Source organism: Euprymna scolopes, chromosome 2 (assembly GCF_053919585.1).
Source record: "Euprymna scolopes isolate OS-2025 chromosome 2, ASM5391958v1, whole genome shotgun sequence".
Taxonomy (NCBI): Eukaryota; Metazoa; Mollusca; class Cephalopoda; order Sepiida; family Sepiolidae; genus Euprymna; species Euprymna scolopes.
Genome location: NC_136483.1, coordinates 59,776,298 through 59,787,179, shown reverse-complemented (window position 1 = coordinate 59,787,179; position 10,882 = coordinate 59,776,298). Strand labels below are relative to the sequence as shown.

At 35.5% G+C, this 10,882-nt stretch overlaps 1 pseudogene; it reads right to left on the bottom strand.

Annotated features, from left to right (window-relative positions):
* Positions 1–7,607: 7,607 nt before the first annotated feature.
* Positions 7,608–7,820, bottom strand: LOC145242979 (U2 spliceosomal RNA; annotated as a pseudogene).
* Between the last annotated feature and the right edge of the window lie 3,062 nt (positions 7,821–10,882).

Genomic DNA, 10,882 nt, shown 5'->3' with positions numbered 1-10,882 from the left:
TGTGCTTATAGAAGTTCATATCTATTTTATACTTATAAATCATTACTTATCAAGACTCAATAGCCTCTAAAGGATCACGGTTAACGAGGTTTTCTAGTTCTTTTACCGGTTTTTTAATGGGAAAATTACTATGTTGCAGCCAACTAGAAAGCAGCTCTGCAGTATAGAGTTCCACAGACAGGCAGCTCTACAAAAGAAACTTTCATGAAATTTGTGTTTTCGGCAACGATAGAGAGTATTGTAAATTGTTGACTGTGAAATAAAAAATTAGTCCAACAGACTAAACGACCGAAAAAAATCCATATTTTATAAAGATGAGACGATGCACAAAAATACACGAACAATAAATGTTCTAACATTAATAGGAATGATGTTGAAACTGGTTTCTTTATTTTGTTATATAGGAGTTTCATTGAGAGAGAGAGAGTTATAGTGAGAGATGCTTCGAAAGAGTCTTATTACATATGATGTTGTATCTTAGTGAGAGGGATGTTGTTGTAAGAAAACTTAGAGAGATTGTTCAAAAGGGAGATTGTTCGTTCCGTGTTCATGTTATGAGAGATTCTTGTATATTAAATGTTCATTCTTTTCTTGTGTAGAAGAAGAAACTCTTGAGTGAAGGGGATAGTGTTCAGACAGTTCGGACATGATGATGTTGAGACGTGTATGTAAAGACATATAACACAAATATATAATACAATTGGACTTTACCTTTCTGTAAGAATCATAAGACACAAGACGAGCTTTACAAAAAACATTTGATGGTTTATTTTTCACACGGCCGTGATTCCATCATCAAGAATTCAAAGTTTCACATTTTTTTCTTGAAGTGACGTCTCGCTCCTAGACGACTGGATCTCTCTGAGTTTTTTCACTGACTGACTAACTCTAAAGTTTTTCTCTATTCCTAGAACTTTCTATTTTCCGTGACGTCATACACATGTTAAAACATGTGCCTTCTTTCACGTGTTTTGGACATACGTGTCCAAAACTTTTCCTATTTCTCAGTAACCTATTTATCCAATATGTTAAAAACATTATCTTATAAGCTGCATTCTTTCAATTTAAAATTTAAAACAAACTTGATAGTTAACATTCTTTCCTTGAAATATTTATCTATATTCTAAACAAATGCTTGTTTTACATTTTTAAATTCTCACACGTAATCTATTTCTACACCTAGATTACGAGGTTCGAATTCCGCCTATGCTATTTCATTTTCATTTTAAACTAATTCTCCATTTTTATACTTACATGAAAAGGGGACAGCCCTTACCATGTAACAATTTTACTACCACGGCTGCAACATGTGACACAAGGTCAGAAAGTGGGGACTATACAGCAATATTGAGAAGCCTTTAATTAATATATTAAAATAGTGAAAAATTTATGGGACAACCTTATCAAATTCTGAGAAACAATTTTATGAAAATAAAGTATAGAATAATGTTGTTAGATTAACATCTCTTATGGTGTTGGTCAGCTGGATTTAAACCGCCCCGCACTCGTCAAAGTTCCCCTGGAAAGTAGGCGTATACTGATGTTTCAGACAAGTAGACTCCGTCAAAAAAAAAAAAAAAATTAAAATTTAAAAAAAAATGCTGTTCTCCTCCTTTGGATTTATAACATGCACTCCGAGATTTGCCTGGCGCCCACCAAATGCATATATCAAGTGCGGCCTTCCCCACGACAACCGAGGTGAGCCACCCGTTTTTGACCGCAACAGAGCGTCCTCGTATTTGTGATATACACACATAACTCTCGTTGTTGTATTGTAATTACCTTCGACCCGACAAGCATTGACCCGGCGGAAAGAAAGAAATAAAAACTAATTTAATAATTCTTTTCTATTTTCTCAAACTAAAATATGAGGAATTAAAAATTAAAAACGAAAAATAGAAATGAATGCATTTTCCTAAGCAAATGTTTCCAGAGATTTGCTTTATTAAAAAATGAAGATAAAAATGCCATATAAATATTTTCTTATCGTTTATTCAGGACGTAAAATTTGTTTTATTTTGATTTTTTTTTCGCCTTAAAATTCGATACAGTTATTTGATAAAATAAATTGAAAAGATGATTTTAATGAGCAAGTAACTTCCACGAAAAAAATGTATTTTTACACATGCAAACAACACACACACACACACATCTCTCTCTCTCTATATATATATATATGAAAATAAACATACATATAGATGAGTTTGAATAAGATTAGTAGAATTTGAAAAACAATTGACTCAATAGCTTTTCAGTTGAAGCTTTATGAAACTTTGTTCCCCCATGTCACTCACACACACACATATTATTTCTGATAATATATACCAATCCTATATTTAAGAAGCTCAATGTAATCACAGAGCAATATAGTGAATAAATCATAAAAAAACTATATTCACAAAATCCATGATGTTGACCATCTTGTAATGTATTCCTTTAATTAAATTTAACTCATCAATGTTATTTCTTTTGATGAGTTAAGGCCATAATAGATTCACTGATTGATATAATAATTAAATGATTGATCTTGCGCTACGAAACACATATTGTCAGGAATTGTAAATGTCAACTGAATTAAAGGAATAAATTATACGATGGCCAAAATCAGGAATTTTGGAATATAGTTTTTTTTGTCATTTAATCACTATATATATATATATATATATATATATATATATATATATATATATATATATATATATATATATATATAAGGGTGAGAGATTAATAATTATAAAATTATCAATCAAGTTTTCATAGGGACTTTATTGGGACTTTGCTTATTTAAACCTTGTCTACTACACTCCATAATATATATATATATATATATATATATATATATATATATATATATATATATATAATAGTTTGGAAGTTTCTTTAAAACCTTTAAAATGAAAAAAAATGACCTTCATTAGGACATTATTATTATACCAATTTTTTTTAAATTACTAAATATTTAGCCATAGAGTTATTTTTAGCGGATTACTGACAAATGCATGTAATATGTGCATTCATTTTCGTTAACACGAATTATACATTGATGGTGAGATATACTGGTGTTAGTTTTATTGGTAGTTTAAAATCAATAACTATCATTTTATTATTATTATTATCAGCAATAGTAAATCAAGTTTCAACCTATAAAAGAAACACATAGGCGAATTTAGTTGTACTCTAAACTGCTTACGTCAGATCTGCAAATCTATGGATACCTTGTCCTAAAAAACACCCGTTCTCCCAAGTGCTTATTCATGTTCATACAACCACTCTTAAATAGTTTCTAGCTTTTCTGTCGGCATTTACAGAATGACCGTCTCTTATAAGTTAACTTATATAAGACGGTGGTTGACATTTAAAGCATCGTAGAAATAGATAACCAAGACAGAAGGATAGGTGACTTTTCTGTTAATTACAAATTACTACTCATTAGACTAATTAAAACCTAGTTTTATTTCTCTAAAACATAATAGAATCCTAATAGCAAGATATATTTCAGCGTATATTTTGTATTAGTTTAAAGACGGCGGCATTCTTTTCTGCATGTTGATCGGACTGTCTTGGAATGAGGAAGTTTGCTTAATAGCAAATTCACAAGTGGCTTTCAGTCGCGTATATCAGCGTTAGGGCAGACAGCGATGTTAGGCTTTTTGCTGTTCCTGCAAAGAGGTATCGACGTTCTCGTTCATACAGCGCTTGGTATTCCACAATGGTTACTCATCTGGTACTAACCATACGCAATGAGAACATGGGTGTTAACGTGATTATACGGTATATGTACTAAAGTCTATAAAAAAGCTTTAGGAAAACAAACCTTAATGAACTCACATTTACTATTATAAATATTATATTCTTATGTTATATATTACTTGATCACTCTTTGATCGGCTATATTAGACGTTAAGCGTCATTAATTTTATAAATTCCCTTAATTTTGTGACGACGAACGGTGGCTTCGAGGAATGTTCTTTGCTAATGGGGTCAAAGGTGATTTCGTTGTGGGGTTCGAATCCTTAAGTCAGCATTAATCGTCATCACTTACACAAATGCGAAATATGGATATAATTATTGATATGAAAAAAATTCAAAGCGACTTCAAAGTTTGTTAAAATTTTATTAAAGCTGATCGATATATCACAGAATAAATGTTATTTCATGAAATATGCTTGAATGGCAACATGTATATACGATGTGCCTTCAATATGTTGTTAGACTTTTAAAATCGTAGTATATTCTTGAGAATTCAGTATGATATTGCTAATCATCTTATAAGATGACTGACAAATTTTTAAGATAACAGAATACAATGATCAGTTACAGAAAGAAATGGTATAAAAGCAAGTAAAGCCTGATTGTTACAACTGGTGAATTTCATGACTTTAGGAAGAACGATATGCAATAACATTCTGTTTAAAACTTAGAAAAAACTGCCACCGAAGCGTATGGAATGCATTAAACTGCTTTTCAACAATCTTGCATGAATCGATCATCAGTTTTTGAATGGTATAAAAGATTCAAGGAAGGCAGGAAGTTTATGAGGGAAGATGAGATGTGTGGGAGGAATGAGGAAATCAGAACACCAAATTTGATTGGTCAAGTAAAGAATTCCGTGGATAAGGGCCGTCGTGTGTCTATAGAGACAATAAGTGCACCCTTTGATGTCAGTGTGAGAACTGTACATGCGCGGAACTGCGGATGCTGAAGATTTGCGGAAAGTTTGTCCCAAAGTTTCTCCATCCTTGTCACAGATAATTTGAGCAAGATGGGCATCAAAACAGTTTCTCCCCTTCCATATAATCCAGACTTTGCTCCCTGTGATTTTGGGTTATTCCCTTAGCTCAAGGAAAACCTTAGGGGTTGCCGTTATGAGACAATAGAGGAGATGAAACAGGCTGTGACAAGGATCATTGACACACTCACACAAGAGGACTTGCATGGGACTTCCAGACGTTGTTAGAACGGTACAACAAGTACATTGCAGTCGGAGGAGATTACTTCAAAGGGGACTAAAGTTGTATGTGTGTACTATTAATAAAAGTACATATACGAAAAATTCTGGAAACTTATTGAAAGACCTCGTATATAAATATATTTTTTTCCTGTCATTCTTCATCTTTTTTTTGTTGGAATACATTTCTCTCCTCTGTCGTTCTCTTTTTACCTTTGCTTGCCTCCTCTCTTACCATCAGTCTTCCTCTCTTTCTTCTTCTTTCACTCTCTTCTTCGAATCTCTTCTCTCTCTCTCTCTCTCTCTCTTTCTCTCTCTCTCTCTCTCTTACGAACTTATGCCCGTTTATTTTAGAAACCCATTTCTACTTTTCTACGCCTTTCTTTCACTCTATTAACCTTTCCTTGTTTATCCTGGCATTTATAGTTCTTGCCTTTGCTTTCTCATCCACTCACTCTCTCCCTACTTTTTTTCAACTTTTTCTCGTTCTCTCATTTGCATGCTTTCTCTTTCCCTCTTGTTTTTTTCTTATTCCTCTGTCTCTCTTTCTTTGCACTTGCTTCCTTTTTCTCTTTCCCTTCTTAATTCCCATCCCTCTCTCTATCCTTTTCTCTCCTTTCTTTCTTTCCATATTGTTCTATTTTCCCATCTCATCTCCTTTGTCCCCTTCTTTCTTTGTCTGTTACCATTTTCTATTATTATTTCCCCCCCTTTCACTTTTCCCTTCATCATCCGCTCTTCGCCATTTCTCATGCTTTCTTAAAAGAATGATTGAGATTTTTTAATGAACATTTTTACAACCAAATCTTCCTCATTCGCTCCCATCATGGTTTATAACAGATTTTGTAGACAAATAAATTCTGCAATTTCTTTCGCCATCCTCCCATTCATGCAAAACAAAAATGATCACCACTCTCACACCAATACTCTCTCAACTCTCCTAAAACATTCTCTAAAACTCTGACCCTTCATTATAAAATAAAAAGCATTTGCTCAAAACGAAATTAAATGGATAAAAATCAAATTAATCACAATTGAACAGAAACAACTGAACGATAATCGAGAGTGACTAGTCGAAAAAAAGTGTATGTGGGCGGAGGGGGGGGGGGCTACTTACTTGCCTTCCCGCGAGGACAGTTTTATTTTTTTAAATGTGGAAAAACATTCATCTCCTCAAAACGGAGCAACTGAGTTTGAAACAAACAAAAAAATGTCTATGTCTATAAGGATTTCTCCTTCACTGGCGGAGGTCAGAAAAGATGTACAGGTTTTCTTAACCGAGAGTGTGTGTCTATTTCATTTGTTTTCAGTTGAAGTGCTCAGTTCCTGGGGCTAGCACTTGATTTCAGTATGGGATATATAGATAATCGAATATTTCATTAAAATTCAAATTTATTTCTCAAACATTGAGTTATTAATGAAATCAAGAGCAGTGCTTTTTTTTCCCAAACTCAACTAGAACATTAAGTTATAGTATATCTTTTTATAGTTAATTGATCTTACCGAATTGTATGACACAATTCATCCAGCCTAATAGAATATCTAGTTAAGTATTATTACTTGAGGTAACATAATTAAGAGAAGTTATGTCATTCTTCATACAAGTAAGGGCACGGTTGTGTCGAGGGATCCTATTTGTCTTCGAATACTGTGTTATTTTGAATGTTTAGTCGATTTACTTTTAGGATGAAATATCCTTATGTCGGATTATCATGACAAACATTCGTGCAAAGCAATCTATATAATTCTAACGTGATATTTCGTATGTAAATCAAACTCTCTTGTGTATATGAGTGCTTCAACCAGTGGTTTTTATAATCTGGTTTACAGTAACTAAGCTGCTGACTTCACCACGTTGTATCGTGAGCAAGGTTGCTAGTCATCCATTAGGATGAGAAAAACATCCGACAAATATCAAATAGACAGAGCCTTAAGATAAAGAGTAATCTACTACGCTTATATAATACTAACTCCCTGGTAATATTGTTTTCTTTTTGTTTTTGTGGGTTTTTTTTTTTGCACATTGAATTCATTAGGTCGAGGAGGAAAATGAGAACGTGGCGGTGTTTGAAAGCTGTGAATTAAATCACCCTACAGGTATTAGATTTTCATTTCATCTTAAATCAGAAAATGTGGAGAAAGATGACGGTGGTCAAATGATTAACGACACGGACTGACGACCCCAAGTTGAGAGCCATTACTTAAAACGACAACATACTACAAATAGGCCATCAGAGAACATATCAAAGATGTTCCACAGACCCATATCTTCTATTTCAATGCTGAACAGTGTGCCATACAGACAACTGAATGGTACAAAACGGGCATTGAAGCACATGTCCCAGCATGGACGTATTATAGCAAGCCCTACTTACCCCCAAGGTTAACTAAAAATTGTGTAGCTGTCATTGCACAAAGACAGTTCGTACGTCATAAGTTAAGTACACAAAAAAAAGCTGATAGCCATTAGTCGCGTGCTCTCGTGTAATGAATGAATGCGTGAATATAGGATTGACATGAAATTCTTAAAGATCAACTAAAATGACCGAAAAATAGGCTGAAATAACTTAAATAAATAAAAAGTAAATGACTTAGAATGACTTTAATGAACATAAAGGATGAAGTGAATGACCTTAAGAATGACTTGAATGCTTAAAAAATAACTGGACTCCTTCAAAAACAACTTTAATGATTTGGGGAATGATTTAATGGCTTTGAGACTAACTCGTTGTGAAGTGGGTGATCATTTAACATCAAATTAATACAGAAAAGTGATCCCCCACTTTATATCATAAAGTTACAAACATAAGTACAGCATGTAGTAAGAACAGATACTAGACATCGATCTTGGCCAAAAGGCCAAGAAAAGGGTATTTATTTGCTCCTCAACCGAGCAAGTAAGGCACAAGGCCGATTTTTAATATGAGGAGTGAAATGGAAATGGGGAGCTGGATAGTGACAATTGGTATGGAGGGTTGCCCCTGCATTGAACAAGGTCTTATATGTGGGATTGCCCCCACATATGCTTTTTTCTTGCAGTATCTGCCGTAACAGATATTACACTTTGATCTTGGCCAAAAGGCCAAGAAAAGAGGGGAATTTATTTGCCCCCCTCCTCCACCGAGAAAATTAGGTGCAAGGCCGATTTTTAATGTGAGGAGTGAAGGAGAAATGGGGACAAACTCCACGGGAAGTAGGGGAGCTGGATAGTGACAATTAGTATGAAGGGTTGCCCCTACATTGATCAAGGTCTTATATGTGGGGTTTCCGCCACATATGGTCTTGGCTTGCAGTATCTTCCTGAACAGATGGTATTTATTTGCTCCCCCACCGAGCAAATTAGGCACAAGGCCGATTTTTAAAGTGAGGAGTGAAGGGGAAATGGGGACCAACTCCCCGGGGAGTAGGGGAGCTGGATAGTGACAATTGGTATGAAGGGTTGCCCCCACATTGACCAAGGTCTTACATGTGGGGTCGCCCCCACATATGGTCTTTGCTTGCAGTATCTGCCGGAGCAGATGTTATTTATTTGCTCCCCCACCGAGAAAATTAGGCACAAGGCCGATTTTTAATGTGAGGAGTGAAGGGAGGGGAAGGGAAAGGGGGGACCAGCTCCCGAGAGGTGGGAAATGGGAGCTGGTTAAAGGTCAGGCATGTGGGGTTGCCCCCACATCTGGTCTTTGCTAGTCATAGCTAGTCATAGCTTGCAGTATCTGCCGGAGCAGATGGTATTTATTTACTCCCCCACTGAGCAAATTAGGCACAAGGCCGTTTTTAATGTGAGGTAAAAACCAGCTCCCCTAAAAGGGGGCACTCTGGTTACCAAAAATAATAATTGTCCCAGTATAGAAGGTTTCCCCTCCATTGACTGGTACAAATTATCTTAAGTGCAGTATCTGCCGGAGCAGATACTACACTTTGATCTCGGCGAAAAGGCCAGGAAAAGCTAAGAACAGCATCTATTTACAACAGACCTTTGATCTTAACCAAAAAGGCCAAGCACAAAAGTGTTATGGACCAACCGACGAAGTGACTTATAGAGTCGCTTGGACACGACTAAAAAGTGTATAAATGGTAGAAAATTTTGCAAGAGAAAGATAACCAAAGTCAGAAGAAGGCATACCGAAATAACGCATAGAATTGCAAAAAAATGGAAAATGTATAATAGTGTAGTGAAAAAATAGCAATCAGTAATTCCCCTACTATCCAACAACCAGAATGATGCATGCATGGGAAACGAGAAGACAGAACTGTTTGCCCGGCCATTCGCCTCCAACTCCACCCGAAAGCTAACAAACAACTCCCTCCCAAGTTTTCCTATGCGGACGGAAGCCACAATTAATGATCTGAAAATCATCCCTTTTCATGTCTATTGTATCATAAAAAATTAAACACCTCCAAGGCGTGTGGACTTGATTTCATCCCCGCTATACTAATTAAGAAAATATCAGATGAGCTAGCCCTCGTACTTTCCAAACCCTACAACAAATGCCTTGCTGAATCTTGCTTTTCTAATAGCTGGAAGATGACCTTTGTTGTACCAGTGTACAAGAATTTTGGCGAAAGGATCGACCCTCTCAATTATCTCCCTATCAGTATCCTCCCTCTTTTCGCATAAATCTTTTGGACAATCTATTAATACTAGTCCATCACCTCGCAAAAGCAAATCTACTTTCTGACAATCAGTACGGATTTAGGCAACGTCTTTCTACTGCAGACATTTTAACAGTCATTTCTGAACGTATATCCATTGCACTAGATAAAGCGTGCGGATCCAGGGCTGTAGCTCTCAATATATCCAAGGCCTTTGACAAAGATTGGCATGAAAGGCTGCTAATTAAAATTAAATCATAATTGAACGAATTCTAAACATAATTAGGTCCTTCTTAGACAATATGACCATTACGGTTGTCATTGATGGACTTTCATCTATACAGCATAACATTAATGGGGAAGTACTTCAGAGGTCGATCCTTGGACCACTATTATTCCTGATATTAATCACTTACCTCCCTGATAATATTGTGTCAAAAATCGGTATATTTGCTGATAATACAATGCTCAACATCATGAAGGAAGAACGGATATACACAAATCTAAGACAATGGCTGAATCCTTAGAAAATGACCTTCAGACCGGAGATTGGATCATGTATTTATACGCACTGGTAAATTACTGATTTATGTCTCGATGGTAACGCACTAACGAAAGAGTGAGATCTGTAGAATCACATCCACCAATCACACATGACCTCTGATTCCAACAGTTTCAGTATTAAAATCATTACGATTGGATGAATACTCTTTTTTTTCTTTTTTTTTCTTTTTTTACACGGTGGTCACCACTTATCAAGGCCCGGAAGCCACTCAGGGATAAGGGTTATTGCAAGTACAGTACGTTAGTGTGGAGATTTGATGAAGTGTTTACTTAAGGGGGCGGTTCATTAGGAATTTGTTAACGTTGGACTTGAAGACATGCAAAAAATGCAGGTGGGAAGGAGGCAGATGGAACAGAGTTCCACAGGCGTGCAGTTCTTTTTAAAAGGTTTTTTTACTTGGCAATATAAGTAGACAGTTAGTGTGATATAGTTTGGGTGTAGGCTAACAGAAGTTATTTTTTAATATTGGCAACAGGGACTTTTAGCTTATTAAAAACGGTCCCAAAATATAGCACGTTGACTTAATGTTTTATACAAAATTGATGGTTGAATTGGTCACATATTTGTTCATTTTTCAATAAATACTAAGCCCTATTAATCCCTGACTGTGCATTGCTGTACTTTATTAAAAAAAAAAAGGGTTAAGACAAAAATTTCGCCGAGTCGGGCTTGTAGTTTCCGAGAAAACTTCTAGAGTAAATGCGGTATTAAGCTCAAATTGTATATCAAACGGATATCATAATGCTTAGTTAGTCGTACTTTATCATAGCAAAGAC